We start from the raw sequence: 18219 nt of genomic DNA, 5'->3' as shown, positions 1-18219 counted from the left end.
GGAGGGCTCACATTTACCACCACAAGTGTAACAGGTGGGGGGGGGGGATGGGCCTAGGTCCGCCTGTCTGAAGTGCACTGCACCCACTAAAAACTGCTCCAGGGACCTGCATACTGCTGTGATGGAGCTGGGTATGACATTGGAGGCTGGCATAGAGGCTGGAAAAAAATGTTTTTAAAATTTTTTTTAGGGGGGGTAGGAGGGGGTTGGTGACCACTGGTGGGAGTAAGGGGAGGTCATCCCCGATTCCCTCCTGTGGTCATCTGGTCAGTTTGGGCACCTTTTCAAGGCTTGGTCGTGAAAAAAAGGGACCAAGTAAAGTCGGCCAAATGCTCGTCAGGGACGCCCTTCTTTTTTCCATTATCGGCCGAGGATGGCCATCTCTTAACCACGCCCCCGTCCCGCCTTCGCTATGCTGCCGACACGCCCCCGTGAACTTTGGTCATCCCCGCGACGGAAAGCAGTTGAGGATGCCCAAAATTGGCTTTCGATTATGCCGATTTGGGCCACCCTGAGAGAAGGATGCCCATCTCCCGATTTGTGTCGAAAGATGGGCGCCCCTCCCTTTTGATTATGCCCCTGAGAGGTTCCTTGTTTAATATAGGATATAAATAGAGAGCTTGTTTGTGATTTAATATATAATATACACAATTTTGGAGTGGTGAATATTTGATTTGATATTTGATTTGATTGGGAACATAAGGTTTGCTCACGGGTGCATCAAATATACTTGGAGACATTCTATGATAGAGAAACCCATCCGCCATCTAGGAATTGCCTACTAATAGTGGGCTGTCCGCTTGGGTGAGTACAACCTCTGAGAATTTCTCCTTTCATATAAAACATTTATGATTTAGTATTTTTAGTGAATTGTTTTGAATTTCTTGGCTCTCTACTTATACCCCTTTAGGTAGCAGAGTTGAGTTTAGGGGGAACCCTGGTTGAGTGTTTTTCATTACCAGTGGTATACAGAGTGGGATAACATAGTTTTGCATGTCCATTTTTGGCAAAATTTAAAAAGGCCTTTTTTACAGGCGCGTGAAAAATGGATCTGCATGCGCTGAAAACACGTGCCTACACTAGCACAGCCCATTTTTTAGTGCACCTTAGTAAAAGGACCCCTTAGATTGCAAGACCTCTGGGGACAGAGAAATACATATTACATTTGAACTTAACTTGCCTTGAGCTACCACTGAAAAGGCATAAGCTAAATGCAAAATAAATAAATCCTTTTTGTTGGATAAATATAAACTGAAATAAGGTCATTTCAAGTTTATATTTTTATTTATTTATTTATTGTATTTGTATCCCACATTTTCCCACCTATTTGCAGGCTCAATGTGGCTTACAGAGTTTTGTTATGTCATAGATACTTGATATACTGCTTGGTGATATACTGAATGGTTTACAATAAATACACAGTCAAATGGAAATAGGAAAGGAAATACAAAATATGATAGGAAAGAGTAAATAAGGAGTTAGAAGCACCTACATGTAGAAACAGCGGTGTATACACTGTAGGCCTGTTCTATGTCTAAACAGTGATTTCAGAAAGTCATTTTTTAATACATGTAGATGCTTGAGATACAGGGATTCGTTGTGGGCATGTTGTGAGCATGGTTTGGGTGCAATGAAAAATTGAATGTGTATTTCTCATTTTACAATGGAAGTACATGTATAATCACAAAGTTTCCCTTCTGGCTTTTGTACCTTCTCTGAAGCGACTGCAATTCTCATAAAAGTGCTTGTTTCTGCCAGGGAGTAACACATAATGACCTTAATCCCCCTGCGGTTTTGGACCTTCAAAGAGGAAAAAACGCCTTTTGTTAGTTCACTCCTTAATTGGCCTCACTTAGACATGTGGAGGGGAATTTTTATAAAAGGTCACCTTTGTCTGAAGGCCAAGTATGTGTCTGTTTTCATCCTATCTGTAGGCACCTATTTCCATCTATATGTTTTTTATAATATACCAGGGACAAGCAGCAAAACTGGCCTAAATTGAAGTCAAGAGGAAGTTCGGGGGGGGGGGGGGGGGGCAGGAAAAAGTCTATGGAAGGGAAAGGGATACCTGGGGAAGGGTAGGGAGGGGAAGATGCAGGTGAGGTAGAGAAGGGGAGATGCTTGACATCTGGGTGGTAGGGGAAGGAAAGGGGATATGCTGGACACATGGGAGAGAGGGAGGGAAGTAAAGGAGAGAGACTGGATACCTGGGGGGGGGGGGGGGGGGGGGAGTAGGCTAGATACATTGTAAGGAGGAAGGGAAGTGGAGATGCTGAACTCAAATATGAAGGATCTTGAACTGCCCCAGGGATAGGGGAGGGTACACAGCAGCTGAAAGTTTGCCTAAGGTATCAGGTGTGCCTAGGATGAACATATAAAATTCATTATAAAGCCTCGGTAATAGCCAATAAACTTCAAAAACAGTCATTATGGATATAATGCAAACTACAGATGGCTGCAACACTGGAGGGTCAGAGTTCTGCCTACTGGCAGGAGAACACCTTGCACTGTTTAGACCCAGAATCAACTTCTCACTGCTTCTATCAAGAGGAGATAAGGGCAAAGAGAAGAAAGGAAGACAGTTCACGCTTCAAAAGAAGCCAGCTCCCTGATTTTTTCCCTCTTCCAGCTGTTCTCTAACCTTCTTCATATGTATGTGGAACAAGACCCAAAAGGCAAGAGGAGCTGCATGGAAAATGCCCTCCCAGATGAAATGTCTAATTTACCAAGGGCCTGGGCTGAGAGGCTGATTTCTGGCCAAGACTTGCTTTGATCTTCAAGCTGATTTAAAACATTTAATGCTAGTTGTGTTACAGACTTTAACTGCTGGTCTCCTGGCTGCACCTTAATGCCACTTAAACCATTACAAATGCAATACATTTTTAATTAATAAAATACTGACATTTTGGCAACTAAAAGGTGAAGGAAACAGAAACCAAATCGTATTTACTTTAGAATTACACTGGATTATAGTGAGACATTATAAAAGTATCTGATCGATGTTTTCTCTACAAAGTACAATGCTATGGTTACTAATGAACACATCATACACAATATTATTTGGTTAATTATTAATATGTATATAGTAGGAGTAGCCAAGACCAATAATGAAACACCATTTTGTAGGAAGGGAACAAATACACAGCTGTAGTTGGAAAGGGCAAGTTTCAAAAACCATTTCCATGCAATTCAATTTTTAGAAAACTGCCCACATTGTAATGAGGTCAGGGGAGGAAAATAAGGCATGTAGGTGATATTTAAGCAAATAAAAAAAGGCAAAAGATAGTAAACTTTACACTGTCAACATAAAGAAAAAGACATGCTCATATGAGATCAGCCATCTCTCTGTTATAGAAAGAGTGACAAACATCAAGAAATCTTAATCATTACACACTAATAAATAACTTTATGGAAATATGTTTGTAATGAATGAAACAGATTTAAAAAAATATATAATCAGTCAAACCATTTTTTCAAAAATAATATATATGTGATAAACATAAAGGAATCCTGTTCAGAAGGAATGGATCCTAAGGAGCTTAGCCGAGATTGGGTGGCAGAGCTGTTGGTGGGAGGCGGGGATAGTGCTGGGCAGACTTATACGGTCTGTGCCAGAGCCGGTGGTGGGAGGCGGGGCTGGTGGTTGGGAGGTGGGGATAGTGCTGGGCAGATTTATACAGTCTGTGCCAGAGCCGGTGGTGGGAGGCAGAGATAGTGCTGGGCAGACTTACACGGTCTGTGCCCTGAAAAGGACATGTACAAATCAAGGTAAGGTATACAGAAAAAGTAGCGCATATGAGTTTATCTTGTTGGGCAGACTGGATGGACCATGCAGGTCTTTTTCTGCCGTCATCTACTATGTTACTATGTTATGTATGTAGCGGGCTGTCAAACTGTGCTTTCCTGTACAGTTGCAAGAAGAACTTACTGGATCCTTGCTCTAGAAAGTTGCCAACAGAATCTGAATAAGGGGTGATCTGATTCTGAAAAGTGGCCCAACAGAATTGAAGCATAAGCTTTTGGAGGGAAGGAGCCTTGTCTCAAAGGGTCCACAGCATGGAGAGATACAAAACTTTAGGTGGGTTGCCCCATTCTGGGGCTCGGCTAAGCCTTAGCTCCCTGCTATAAGGGCTGAGAAGAAGAAACGAGCATGGTGGTTGCCAGTCTTGTCTACAGCTGTTTACTGGTGGACACTGAAAGGGGAGAGGTCTTTTCCCAAAAAGACTGATGAAACACAGAGGACCACCCCTCTTTCGAACTGAACATTGGTTGTCAATTTCCCTTCATACCACTTACAAGCTAATCCTTTTAACGTTTAAAATATTACACACTGGATAACCTCCCTATCTTTCTCGGTTACAGGTACCCATGTCCTCTAGAAGTCTCAGATCATCAACTCATAATCTGTTATCTGTTCCTTCGTTGAAACATTTATTTATTTATTTATTCATACTTGCACGCCACAATTATCCAAAAATGAGTTTCAGTTCAATGTGGCTTACATTTAACAGTTGTTAGAGATTACATTGATTCAATCACGTTTAGAAGGTTGTATGATGCTGTGTTTTACAGTGGTTGACAAAATAACTATTAGCGCATATGGACTAGTGATTGGGTTTCTTGAGAAGATATGTCTTAGTTCATTTCTTAAATGAAAAGATGCGTTAATAGAGGTTGTGTTGTGTATTGTTGTTCCAGAATGATTAGTGCATATTTTATTCACAGAATTTCGTGAAGAGGTAAGTCTTTTCTGAACTGCAGGTAGTTCGTGATGCTTCTTATGACTATGGGAATTGAGTGCCACTATTTTGAGCCCAGGTAGCTAAATCCTGCCATGTAGGTGGACTTGTATAATACGTTTTTGCAGTTGGGCAGGTGAAATAGTAGGTAACCTCTGGTTCCTGGGTTTGTATTTCTTGGTGATAGTTTGATCATGTCTAGCACATAATCCGGTGACATGCCAAACAGTATTTTGAAGATGATTGTGCTGGTTTTGAAAAATAGCCTGGCTTTGATTGGAAGCCAATGTAGCATTATGAGTAGTGGGGCTGCTCTATCATATTTCAACTTTTTGAATATTAATCTCGCTGCTGTCTGCAACAATCGTAGTAGGGTTTCTTTGTAGCCTACATATGCTGCATTACAGTAGTCTAGTTGGGACAATATCAGCGTCTGTACTATAAGACAGAGTGACTGTCTGGGGAAATAGTCTCTGATCCTTCTCAGTTTCCATAGTGTTTTGAAGCTTTTTGATGTGATTGCAGCAACTTAGTCTTCAAGGGTCAGATAACTGTCGAGAATGATTCCTGGTATTTTTATGTGTTTCAATTATGTAAGATTGTTGATATATTATGAGGTTTTGGTAAGTAGTGGGATTGTGCTGTCTAGATAAAACCAGGAGTTTGGTTTTGTCTCAGTTCAGCTAAGTTTGACAGTTGTGGCCTAATTTTCCATGAGGTCGAATCTTTTTTTTTGGCCTTATCCAGCATCTCTGTGATGCTATTGTTGAAGGGTATGTAGATGGTGACATCGTCTGTGAATATGAATGGGTTTAAACCCATTTTTTCCAGTTTCTTGCCAAGTAGAGCCATCAAGACATTGAATAATATTGGTGATATCGGGGAACCCTGAGGGACCCCACATTCAGGGATCCAGGAGGCTGAAAATTCATTGGACATCTTCACAAGGTAGGATCTAGTTCTTAGAAAACCGTTGAACCTGCTGCCTATGTTGCCGAGCAGGGTCATTAGTATTGTGTGATCTGCTAGGTCGAAGGTACATGACATATCGAATTGTAGTAGTAGTATTCACTGGCCTTGGCTTATCATTCTTCCAAATTTTGTGATCAGGGTGGTTATGACTGTTTCAGAGCTATAGCATGGTCTAAAGCCTGATTGAGAGCTGTGAAGGATTGAGTAGTGTGTTAGGTATTCCATTAATTCTTGTGCTACTAGTCCCTCCACTATTTTTGTCAGCAGTGATATTGATGCCACTGGTCTGTAATTAGTGAGTTCACTGATCTTTCTGGTGACGTTTTGGATTGGAGTGAGTATGACATTGCCCCTGTCAGAAGGGAAATGGCATTTCGAAAACATATATTCTATGTGTTCAGTTAAAAGTTTGATGAACCAATCTGGTGGGTTTTCCATCATGTAGTTTGGGCAGCTGTCTAATAGGTAGTTGGCGTATGCATATTTTGTCAGTAGTACTTTAACCGAGCTGGTTGTGGCTATCTTAAAGGAGGACCAGATTCTGTCTGCCTTGATGTAGTCCTCGTTGATTTCACATTCATGTAGGAAATCTATGAATATTGTTTGTGTTGCAGCTAGGTTTGGTCTTATTTTTATTATTTTCTCTTCAAAAGATTGTGCAAGCTCATCTGCTGTTGGTGGTTTTTGTTTGACGTTAGCAGAGCTTATGTGTTCAGTATATTTTTCATGAGTTCATATATTTTTTTCATGTTTATTTCTTCTGGGCGCATGTATGTGCTATAATATTCTGCTTTGGCTCTTTTTATGGTGTGTTTGTACTTGCTTAGGGCTTTCCTCCATGTGGTTTTGTTCATGTCTGATTTGGTTTTGGACCATTTTCTTTCCAGTTTCCTGCACAGTTTTTTCATCTCTAATAGTTCCTTGTTGAATCAGGGGCGCGGTTGTCATTTCCTCTTAGTTTTCATTTTGAGTGGTGCTATTTCGTTTAGTGTGTTTCCACTTAGTTCATCCTAGTTTCTTATGAAGTGAATGTTAGTGGGTATTATGTTTGTTTGGTCATTCATTGCTGTTGATCAGAAGCTATGGTCGTCCACTTTTCCTCTGGTTAAAGCCGTGTGTGGTGTCCTCGGTTCTCTGTATTTGCCGTTCTCTTTCCATTGAAGTGTGAAGGTAAGTTTGTTATGGTTTGTTTCCATGGCACCTTTGCCCAGTTATGATTCTCTATTATATGGTTGTTATTGGCTAAGAATCTGTAAGATAGTATGTCTAACTGGGTGACCTTTTACATGAGATGAGGTGGCTGGTGCTGTTTTGAAGTTCCATTGGTTCAGGAAGTTTGTTAGAAGCCTGGTGTTGGAGTTATGTTACTTGTCTAGGTGTAGATTGATAGCAGGACATTCGAGAAGTTTGTGCATATGTTTGATATGAAGTTGTCTTGGGCGTTGGACCATCTTCCAGGTAGGCAGTAGAAAAGTATACAGCATAATTGATCAGTTAATGCTGAGCTTGTGATTTTGCATGCCATGATTTCAATCGCAGGGGATATATGTGGTTTCTACTGTAAAAAAGGATTTGTATATTAAGGCAACCCCGCCTCCTTTCTTTTTGGTTCTGTTGATGTGTGTTATTTTATATCCTGGCAGGCATACGTCAAGCAGTACTGGGTCGTCTTGCATTTGTAGCCATGTTTCTGTTATGAATAGTATACCTAATCGCTCAGTTTCAATCCAGTCTCTAATTATGGTTGACTTGTTAACCACTGATCTCACATTTATGTAATCTATAGGAGTGGGTATATATGAATCAATGCTGATGTTGGTGTACTTAACAGTTTGTAAATGTCTGTGCGTTCTATCTTTTTTGATGTTGTGGCCATTGCAATTGTTATTTGTGCTTATCTTTTTGGTATTGGTTAGGGTGTTGATCTCTGGTTTGTTTTGGTTTTTATAGTTTGGTCTTTTCAGTTGGTGAGAGGGGTGTCGTCTTGCTGTAAATAAGTATAGGGATTTTGTTCCATTCATTGATTGAGGTGGCTTGTAACCCCGTTATCCATAGTATTATTCACTCTGATACCATTCATGCTTAGATCTTTGGTATAAATGGACCACACCTTTGGAACTCGCTTCTGATTTTCTTTGTCTTTTAGAAACTAATCTTGATAAATTTAAGACTGGCCTAAAAACGTTCTTGTTCAAAGATGCTTTCCAGGCTGAGCTCTCCTAACCCTTTCCCCTGCCCATGGTGTGGTAGGCTGGGCAGCTGTGATGGTTCTTTGAGGCTGAAAAGATTCTTTTGTTTGATTTTTCTTTCTCTTGTTCTGTCCTATTGACATTGTAGTTCCCTTCTAATTTTAAAGTTTTAGTAATTGTAAACTGCAGGAATGAGGGATTTAGATTTGTTAGGAACTGGGTTATCAATAGAAATCAAACAAAATAAAACATGGAAAAGAAAATAAGATGATACCTTTTTTATTGGACATAACTTAATACATTTCTTGATGTATTAAGTTATGTCCAATAAAAAAAGGTATCATCTTATTTTCTTTTCCATGTTTTATTTTGTTTGATTTCTATTGATAACCTTAAGAGTGGACTAACACGGCTACCACACTCCTCTACTTAGGAACTGGGCAAATTCTGGGAAAGGGGGAGCCTGTTCCGAAAGGATAGACTCCACCTTAACCAGGATGGAACCAGGTTGCTAGTGCTAACTTTTAAAAAGGAGATAGAGCAGCTTTTAAACTAAAATGGTGGGTGGGTGGGGTGGGGGGGGGGGGGGGGAAGCTGACAGTCCAAGTTCCTTGCGTGGTTCGGTGTGGAGTATCCTTGAATGATACTATTGAAACAGGACATTTAGGGAATCCCAATAAACAGGTTTCAACAATGGTAAAAGAAAGCCAGGTGTGTTTAAGGAGAGAGCAGGGCAAAAGTTGCACATTATCCTCTAAACTTCTAAGCAGCTTGTAGATGCAAGGAAAAAAACAAAATTTGAAGTGCCTTATACAAATGCTAGAAGCCTAAAAAATAAAATGGGAGAGTTAGAGTATATAGCACTAAATGATGAAGTAGATCTAATAGGCATTTCAGAGACTTGGTGGAAGGAGGAAAATCAAAGGGACACTGTGTTATGAATTATATCACAGTGATAGAGGGGATCAAATTGGAGTGAGGGTTATGCTATATGATACAGGGGAGTCAAACAAAATAAACATTCTACATGAAACAGCAGCATGGAATCATTATGGATAGAAATTCCATGTGTGAAGGGAAGGAGTATTATTGAGGGCTGTACTACTGTTCACCAGGACAGAACGAACAGACAGATGAAGCAATATTTACAGAAATTAGGAAAGCTGGCAAATTAGGCAACAGTATAATGGGTGATTTCAATTACTCCAATATTGACTGGATAAATGTTACATCATGGAGCACCAGGGAGATAAAATTCCTAGATGTAATAAATGACTACTTTTTGCAGCAACTGGTACAGGAACTGACAAAAGGGGGAAGCCATTTTAGATCTAGTCCTTGGTGGAGTGCAGGGCATAGTACGAGAGGTAGCGATGTTGGGTCTGCTGGGAAACAGTGATCACAACATGATCAAGTTTGAGCTACTATCTTCTTTAAAGAAAGCCACATTTTGAGAATTAAGAGCCTGAAGCATTCCCTCCACTCACTGATATTTAAATCAGTTTATTAAAGTTTCAAAACAGTAACTAAAACAATAAGAAAAACTCAGAATAACAGGCCAAATGAGTTTGAATCAGGGCAGAACATTACTCCAACTAACCGTTGAGCAGAGATGGGCCTTGTTTCTTATATTCCCTCTCTAATGCAAAGAATGCCCCTCAACAAGCATAGCAACCCCCCACCCCCTTCCACCCTAAAGAAAAAGAAAAAAAAATCCTCACCCACCCAAAGGCAAAGGATGCAGACTCCCACCCATTACCCAAGAATTACAGAGTGTTTAGGATCAAGCTCCAGGTTCTTGGTGAAAGTGAATTTATATAATTTCAACTCCATTTCCACCATAGTAAATCAACATGGCCTGTCCGGTCGATTCACATCTCTTCCTGCCAAAACAAGGTTCTAATCGCAGCATGCTTATTTCAACTGGGCTGGATGGATATTACAACAGCACCCAATTATGGAATGCCTTGCCGATAGCTGCTCAAACCTCTCAGAACCATCTCAGCATCAGGAATCAACCCAAGACCAGCCTATCTCGGAAAGCCTACTCCAAGGATTCAACATATAACCAAATGTCCTTCCTAATAACAGATCCATGGACCATCTTAGTCTCTTTACCCTTTCCCTTTTTCCTTCTTACCCTGTTCCTTCTATCCTATCTAATTTAATTGTATTTGTATAACCACTGGTCTGGCAATAGCCTTATCAGTACATTGTAAGCCACTTTGAGCCTGCAAAAATGTGGGAAAAAGTGGGATATAAATGTGCTAAATAAATAAATAAATATAAGGATCCCAAATGGACAAAAAATGTTTCTTACGTATAAAGGACAAGCTCGACTTTTTGTTTCTCCATTAACATAATATGGTGCAACATGTTACGCCACCCCCAAAAAGAATGTGAGTCAGGGACTGTCCAAACCTTCAGAACAGATCTGCCAACACATTTGCTTATTTCCGATCTGACAAAGAAGGGCAACCTTCGAAAGCTAATCAAGAAATGTATTAAGTTATGTCCAATAAAAAAGGTATCATCTTATTTTCTTTTCCATGTTTTATTTTGTTTGATTTGTATTGATAACCTTTAAGAGTGGACTAACACGGCTACCACACCTCTTTGCTTCCCCATTAAAGACCATGCAACCCCCCCCCCCTCGATAGTAATGATCCTCAGTGATCCAAAGGGACCAGGTGTGCCCCTTTGGCAACACCCCTTTGGCCACACCCTGTGGTCACACACCTGTGGCTGCACGGCGTAGCAACAGTAGCCTCTTGTGGGGAACAGAAAAGTCACTGATTACATCAACAGGCATCCACCTTCATGCCCAATGGAAATGACACTGTTTATCTCTAACCGGAGCTCTGCACAGTGTTTGCTGTATGGAATGCAGGGTAAGACAGACTCCCTACTGAAACTCCCAGGTAACTGCCTCATCCAAAGTACTCAGGACAACATCAGCCTTTTATAGGGAACAGGAAAGCCGCTGATGACATCAGCAGGCATCCTCCTTTGTACCCAATGGAAACAGCACTGTCACTCTCCAACTGGAGCTCTGCACAACGTCTGCTGGTGGAATGCAGGGTAAAACACTCAGATAACTGCCTCTTCCCACATGGAAATACTTTTAAAACAAATAGGAGGAAATATTTTTCCACTCAACGAATAGTGAAGCTCTGGAACTCATTTCTGGAGGATGTGGTAACAGCAGCTAGTGTATCTGGGTTTAAAAAAGATTTGGACACGTTCCTGGCGCAAAAGTCCACAGTGTGCTTTTGAAATAGACATGGGGAAACCACTGCTTGCCCTGAGGTTGGTAGTATGGAATGTTGCTACTATTTAGATTTGTGCCAGGTACTTATGACCTGGATTTGCCACTGTTGGAAACAGGATACTGGGCTAGATGGACCACTGGTCTGACCCAGTGTGGCTATTCTTATGTTCTTACGCATGCAAAGGGTGTGTAAATGCAGATGCCTAGTTTATAGAATTGCCCTTCACATGCCTAGAATTATATGCTAGAAAATGGGGTGGGGTTTTGAAGGCGTCTAGGAGTGGTGTCAGTTGCACAACAATTCTATAACTGGGTGTATGCACAGAAAAGCAGCATTATGTGAGTACGCGCAATATGCGCTATTCTATAGGTAGAACATATCTACAAGAGGGAGGAGAAAGGGCACTTTAGAGAATACCTTAGGTTTATTGTGTTGCATGGTGCACTTAGGCACACTTCTTTACATCTGCCAGTGACCTGCATAAATGGCTGCACTGAAATTTGTGCGTCAACATGGATTTACACTAGTATTCTATAATGGAATCAAGGCACCCAGATGCCATTATAGAACAGACATTCCCTGCCCCCATAATTTATATGTGTAAGTGGCATTATTCAGCTGCTAAATTTATACATTATGGGGATAATTCTATAAGGAGCCACCTAAAGTTAGTTGGCAAGGTCATGCATAAATGGCGAAATTCTAGTAATTTATGCACATATTTTGACACATACACACGTCATTGACTAACATACCGGATAAGTGCTATTCTGTCAATATGTGCTACAATGCAAAGGCTGTTCACATAGATGGAGTTTGATTGGAGCATGGGGAGGAGGGGTGCAATTATACGCACAGATTATAAAATACTGCAATCTGCACACATACCTTCTTGTTTTAGATGTGAGTTCTATAGCATGTTACACTTGGCACTGTAGACACCTAAATGTAGGTGCCAGTTTATAGAATTAGCCCCCAGGTGGGTAATTTTGTAACATGTCACCTGAGTTGAAAGGGTAAGAAGGAACAAATTTCATAAAGACACACAGGCACCTAAGCGTCTTCACAAAATATGAGGGGTAAACTGGCATAAATTGTAGTTAGACCAGGGCTTTTTTTGAGGGGGTACTGAGTACCGGTACCTTTTCCATTGTCTACTAAAAATGACCCATGGTTCCCCAATTTTTTTTTTAATAAATCTTTTTATTAGAAATACATACTGCAAACCAGTTACAAACCAGTGAAACTTGAACACAGTACAGTTAGCTTCCATAAAGTGTTCCTCATTTCCCCCCCCTTTTAGTCCCCAAATTTTAATGAAAGATGTCAGGCCCTACACACCAATTCTGCCTTGTCATAGATTCTGTGACTGGTTGCAGGGAGCTGGACTATTGCCGGATGGGTCCATCAGTGATCACCCCACTCCTGAAGGGTGGCCTGGCATTTGAGTACCGGCACCTTTTTTTGCTAGCAAAAATGCACTGAGTTAGACTGAAGTTACAAACTTTCAAGTTTGCTTTGTAATTTTTGTGCTGATTCACATCTACAATGCCAACGAGACAGATTTATTTTACTATGCCACACCAAATGGTTTCCTGACCTACAAACACGCAACACTGTCAGGTTCAAAGAAAGCGATAGATTGGTGACAATGCTATGCTGCTCCAAAATGTCTGGAAATGATAAATGTAAGCTATTGGTTTTTGGAAAAAGAGCAAAGTCTCAGTGTTTTAAAGGGATTAGTATGGAAAGTTTACCAGCTTTGTATCATGCTAACAAAAATGAATGGATGACATCTGAAATTTTTAAGAACTGGTTAATGAGTTGGGACATGGAATTACGAACAAAGTCTAGGAAGATTGTGCTAGTCCTTGATAATTGTGCAGCATACCTACACATCGACTTTTTGAAAAAAAAATACCCAAGTGGAATTGCTGTCTCCCAGCACCACATCTCTGGTGCAACCAACGGACATGTGAATCATAAAAAATCTGAAGATCTTATATTGCGCAAAGCTAGTAAATTACATCCTTGAAACAATCAAAGAAAATCTACTCACATCATCTTCAACAGCAAAGGAGGTCAGTGCAAACACTGATCTTTTACAAGCACTACAGGTTACTGTGATAGCTAACGAAATGTTAGCATCACAGCCATTCAGCATTGTTTTGCTCACTTTGGGTTTAAACACTCTCACTTGGATATACAAGATATGGCTGAAAGCGGAAATGATGTTGTTACGGAAGCACACCATGTAGGAAACTATGAAGAGTTTTCATGCATCAACAGTAATCGTCAATTTTAAAAATGAAGGTTGTGAGGATGAAATTGTTGAGCAAATTTCAGGCAAACATCAGAAGATCGGGAAAGATCGGGAAACTGAGGAGGATGATACTACTGAGCATGAACGAGTCATAAACCAGGATGCCAGGAGATTTATTTCTGTATTACAACTTTATTTCATGTAGGAAGACAATGAAGGCAATCCTGTATCTGCTTTAGAAACCTGTGCTAATTTTGTTCAGCTGCAGTCAATGAAGAGAACTTATCAAGTTACAGAAGATCGATTCCTGCAACATCAATTGTTTTTTCAAGAAGAATTTATCTATGCTTTGCAACTTTTTGTTTTTGCTTATCTAGATTGTGTTATAGAATAAATAGAAAATTTTACTTTTACCTTGTGCTTGTACGGTACTCATTTTGTAATCAATTTGGCATTATATACCATGAAAACTTTGTTTATGTGAGGGAGCCGCTTAACTGGGGCAAAGTATAGGAGTCCCACTGTGTCCCAATTAACTGGAATCCACTGTATATCAAAACCTTATTGCCTTACCTTTACTTTGGCTTTCTCCTGTTGTGTTCTTTTTTACTGAGGCTTTGCTCTTTCAAACATCCAGTTCAGAGTTATGAAATGATAAATCACATCATCCGTCATGCCATGGACCAAAATCACACATCTGTAAAGAGCCAACAGATAAAACTCATGAATAATGATGTGCACAGAATTGGAGATAAGATGGAAGCACATACTTCTGGCAGAAATACCTTGACAAAAATGTAATTATACACCATATTCCATGATAACAGAACTGCTAAGTTACCCAGTTCCTGGAAGCAGACTTTTGGCCAGTCATGGGTGAGCTCACATCTCAAATAGTATGGTATTTGTAGTCCCTGATTCTATCAAAACCAGTGCATAATACATCAGGGACAGACTTACCAGAAATTCAGGAGAGGCCTGAAATCTTCCTCCTGGAACTGGGATAAGCTGGCAGCTCTGTGAAAGGAGTACATTAAATTAGAAATACTTTTGTTTTCATAACACACCCATATAGCGAAAACCTCATTGATACTGACGCTATGATCCTACACATACTAATCCTGCTAATAAGATTATAGAGGGATCTTACTTTATCCTTTGGCAATTTTTACAAGCTTTTGTGTTATAATATTAGGCAAATGATCAGACTAGATGATGCTGTAAGTGGAGCTGGATTTGTTCCTGAGCTGCTCTGAGGGCTTGCTCACCACCCAACCCCATCAAATGCTTTTCAAGAGGAAAGTGAATATCTAAATCTTTCCAGGCAGCAGATGAGTTGTTTATGGGCAGATATGTACGTAACACCGCCTTTTGGGTGTCCCTGGATCTGGGGCCCGACTTGGCTGGTGTCCCCTGTGGGCAGGCTCCGTCGGTGCCTCCACCTGGGGTAAGAAAAGCATTAGTGGGCGGGGTTACCCTCTTCTCCCCCATGAAACCCAAAAATGACCTCTATGAACAAGGCTGTCAAACAAATCTTGAACAGTTTTATTAAACTATGTATAGGTTTTACTATACAGATATGCATAGATGATTATAAACCATATATCACAAAGTCTAATACCAACACTTTTAATCAATCACTTCTCTTACAGCCAGTACTCTTTTAACCAATTAGTTCAACACCCTTTGAATCCATTAGTTTGTTTGCTGAACTTCTGGTTCCTTCCCGTTACTCTAGGTTGAATCTTTGTACGGGTGTGGCAGTATAGCCTATGTTCCACCCCTTACTCCTTCATGTCCTTCCCTGGTCCCCCCCTCCCACCCAGTTCCTAAGTCTCACCCTCCTGCTGGAGCACTCTGGGCTGGTGGCTACTAGATATCCAAAGGAAGCTGAGCCAGGCTGGTTTTGGCCAATCTCTGCTGCCAAACTTGTGGTACCTCCACTGCTGGGCCTTACAAACTCCCTCATGCCTCCAAAGTCCTTGCCCTGAGTTGGCTCCCAGGGGCTGATATGACCCAAGTCTGTTCCCAAGGGCCTCCTCTGCTGCTGGACCTAGGGTTCAAATGGATCTCCAAGTCTTCTGTTTCACCATGAGCTGCTTCCAATGACTGACTGTCCTGAGCACCTCCCAAAGGTCACCATTTTTCCCATCTTCTCAATCTTTAGAAAGAGCCCATAGGATACTTTTCTCTGCTGTGGCCCAGAATACCAGCCCTTAACAGGGCTCTGTGACCAATAGTAACAGGGTTTCACCAATAGAAAGCAACCTTCCCATCTCTCAGTCTTCAGAAGGAGCTCATAGGGTACTTGTCCCTGCTGTGGCCCAGAACACCAGCTCTTAATGGAACTCTGTGAGCTACAGTTCCAAGGTTTCCCCAATAGAGAGCAACCTTCTAGCTTACCCCAAAGACCAACCACAGAATCTCTGAATAACAGATACATGAAGACTCAGACACCCTTCACAGTCACAAGGTCACTGTCAGTATGTTCCTCTTTTATTATGGTGAGTAAATTCTCTGACCCCCCTTCCTCTTTGTGCTCATATTACTAAACCCATTTTACTTTTATCCTCTTTAGTGGATAATTATCCCCCAAAGTGTATAAATGTGGCTCTATTAGTCTGCCTGTCTTTCCTTTGGTGAATAATTAACATAAGGTGCTGCTCACTTTCATCTGTTTAGTTCAGCCATATAACATTTCATGAAACTGATACACTTCTACTGCACAGGGTAGCTGCCAGGCAAAAAGACAGAAACCTCTCATGTTCCCAATGCAATACAGAGAAAATCTGCTTTTGAAACTCACTGTGACCAAAGGTCTCTTCTCTCCCCAATTTCTCATTAAACCTTCCCTTCAGTGGCATAGCTAAGTGGGGCGCTAGGAGAGCGGCCAAACGGAGTTCTGCCGGCGCCTACTTTTTCTCATCATATTGCACTGAAAATGTGTGCCGGCGCCGGTGGAAGTCCGCTCTCACTCCCCCTGCGCCGTCAACCTGGCTCTGCTTCTGCTTCCCTTAAAAGGTGTGTGTGGGGGAGGAGGGGAGTTCATGTATTATGAAATTGGGTGCTGCATACAATACAATCTACACTTTATATTCCGCCAAACTCCCCTTATGGAGCCCAAATCGGATTACAAAAAAAGAAGCCAGAATATAATTATGGGAAGTACATATATCTCAGCTAATACAATTCAACAGTCATGAAAGAATTCAAAGACTCATGTTAAGAGAAAAAATTAAAAAGTTTTCAAGTGATAACGAAAAACTAGAGTGAAGAGCTTTAGCTAATCTATTCCAAAATACAGGCGCTTGATGTGTGAATGAAAGAATGTAAACCTTGTACTGATGGAAAATGCAAAATTAAATTGTCTTCAGAGTTTTAAAAAAAGAGAAAACAAAGATAATATTCTCTGCATTTGTACCTTCAAATACCTTCTATGCCTGACATACCACTTTATATATAATTATCGCTTAAAGCATAGCCAGTGAAGGTGGCTTAGTAAAGGTGTTACACAAACTACGAGATTTGCACATCAGTTTAGCAGCTATATTTTGTAATAATTGAAGTTTAGCTTGTAGATGTACAGACAAACTTGCATATGCATAGATGTGAGAATACCAATGCTTGAACTAGAAGTTGGAAAAGTTCTTCATTAAAAAGTGAACGTATTGAACTTAGTCGTTGCAATCTAAAAAATAAGTGTCCAAAACAACTCCTAGGACTTCGATAGATTTTTCTACTGGCAAAAGGATCCTTGATAACAAAATAAAAGAATTAGGCAAAGGCACCAAAGTTATTGACTTACTCAACCACATTAATATTTTCTTTGTAAAGTTTCAGTTTATGAATTAAACTCCAATTTTCCACCAGCCTGATATATTCATTACTACCATAAACATTTTGGGTAAAATCATTGGCTGTAGGAATCAAAATTAATATATCATCTGCACAGGAATAAAAGTAAAGCTACTCATATATCAAGATTAAAAAGAATAAGGGATAGAGAGGACCCCTGTGGCACACCACAAAATGGCCTCCAGCTAGAGGATAATGTATTTTATATTTTCACCTTATAAAGCCTATTGTACAAACATTCCCCAAACTATTCCAGAAATGCCAAGCTCACTAGGGGGCATATTTACTAAAATGCAGTAAATGCACAGCCTGTGCAGTACATGCAGGGAGTGTGGTCAGCATCTGCCCTGCCTGTACTACACAGGAAAGAGCCATATCGCATGGCACTGTATTACATACAATGCCAGATAGCCTGTGCTATTTGGACTTTGCAGAATAAAAAATGCAGGGCCCCTTTCACCAAGATGCAGCAAAAGGGGGCCTGCAGCGCATGGTTTTGATGCGCAATGAGGCCCCCTTTTACCACAGTGGGTAAAAGGTAGGTCTTTCTTTTCTTGAGGAAATGGCCGTGAGGCAAGTAAAGCACTTGCCGAGAGGCCACTTCGGGGGGGGGGGGGGGGGGGGAGTCCTTACCGCCACCCATCGAGGTGGCAGTAAGGGCTCCCACGCTAACCCGGCAGTAACTTGACAGCGTGTGGAACTGCCAGATTACCGCCAGGACACATTAGCCCTACAAAAATAAAAATGTTTTGGAGCACCAGATATGACGGTGCGCTGGGGGTATGAAATGCCGCCGGGCTGCTCTGGTATCCCAGCGGTACTTCCTTTTTAGTGAACGGTAAGCCGGCGTTGGGCTTACCACCACCTTTGTAAAAGAGCCTCGCAATGAGATATGCCATGGTCTGCTGCCCCACACAAATTTCTCCTAC

The 18219-nt window shown here is 41.0% G+C and overlaps 1 protein-coding gene across 5 annotated transcripts in view; it reads right to left on the bottom strand.

The window, feature by feature from the left end:
- LHFPL2 (LHFPL tetraspan subfamily member 2) overlaps positions 1-18219 on the bottom strand; it is a 382911-nt gene that overhangs the window by 74902 nt on the left and 289790 nt on the right. For 3 of the 5 annotated variants that reach the window (XM_030193238.1, XM_030193240.1, XM_030193241.1), the window contains 2 exons: positions 14396-14452; positions 14009-14132 (listed from right to left, as the gene is read on the bottom strand). The gene's annotated coding sequence lies outside the window, so the exon portion shown is untranslated. The remainder of the gene's footprint in view (positions 1-14008; positions 14133-14395; positions 14453-18219) is intronic. The other 2 variants (XM_030193239.1, XM_030193242.1) reach the window with 1 other exon arrangement.

This window comes from Microcaecilia unicolor, chromosome 2 (genome assembly GCF_901765095.1).
Source record: "Microcaecilia unicolor chromosome 2, aMicUni1.1, whole genome shotgun sequence".
NCBI lineage: Eukaryota > Metazoa > Chordata > Amphibia > Gymnophiona > Siphonopidae > Microcaecilia > Microcaecilia unicolor.
Note: the sequence above shows the minus strand (reverse complement) of the source record. Positions and strands in the feature narration are given on the sequence as shown.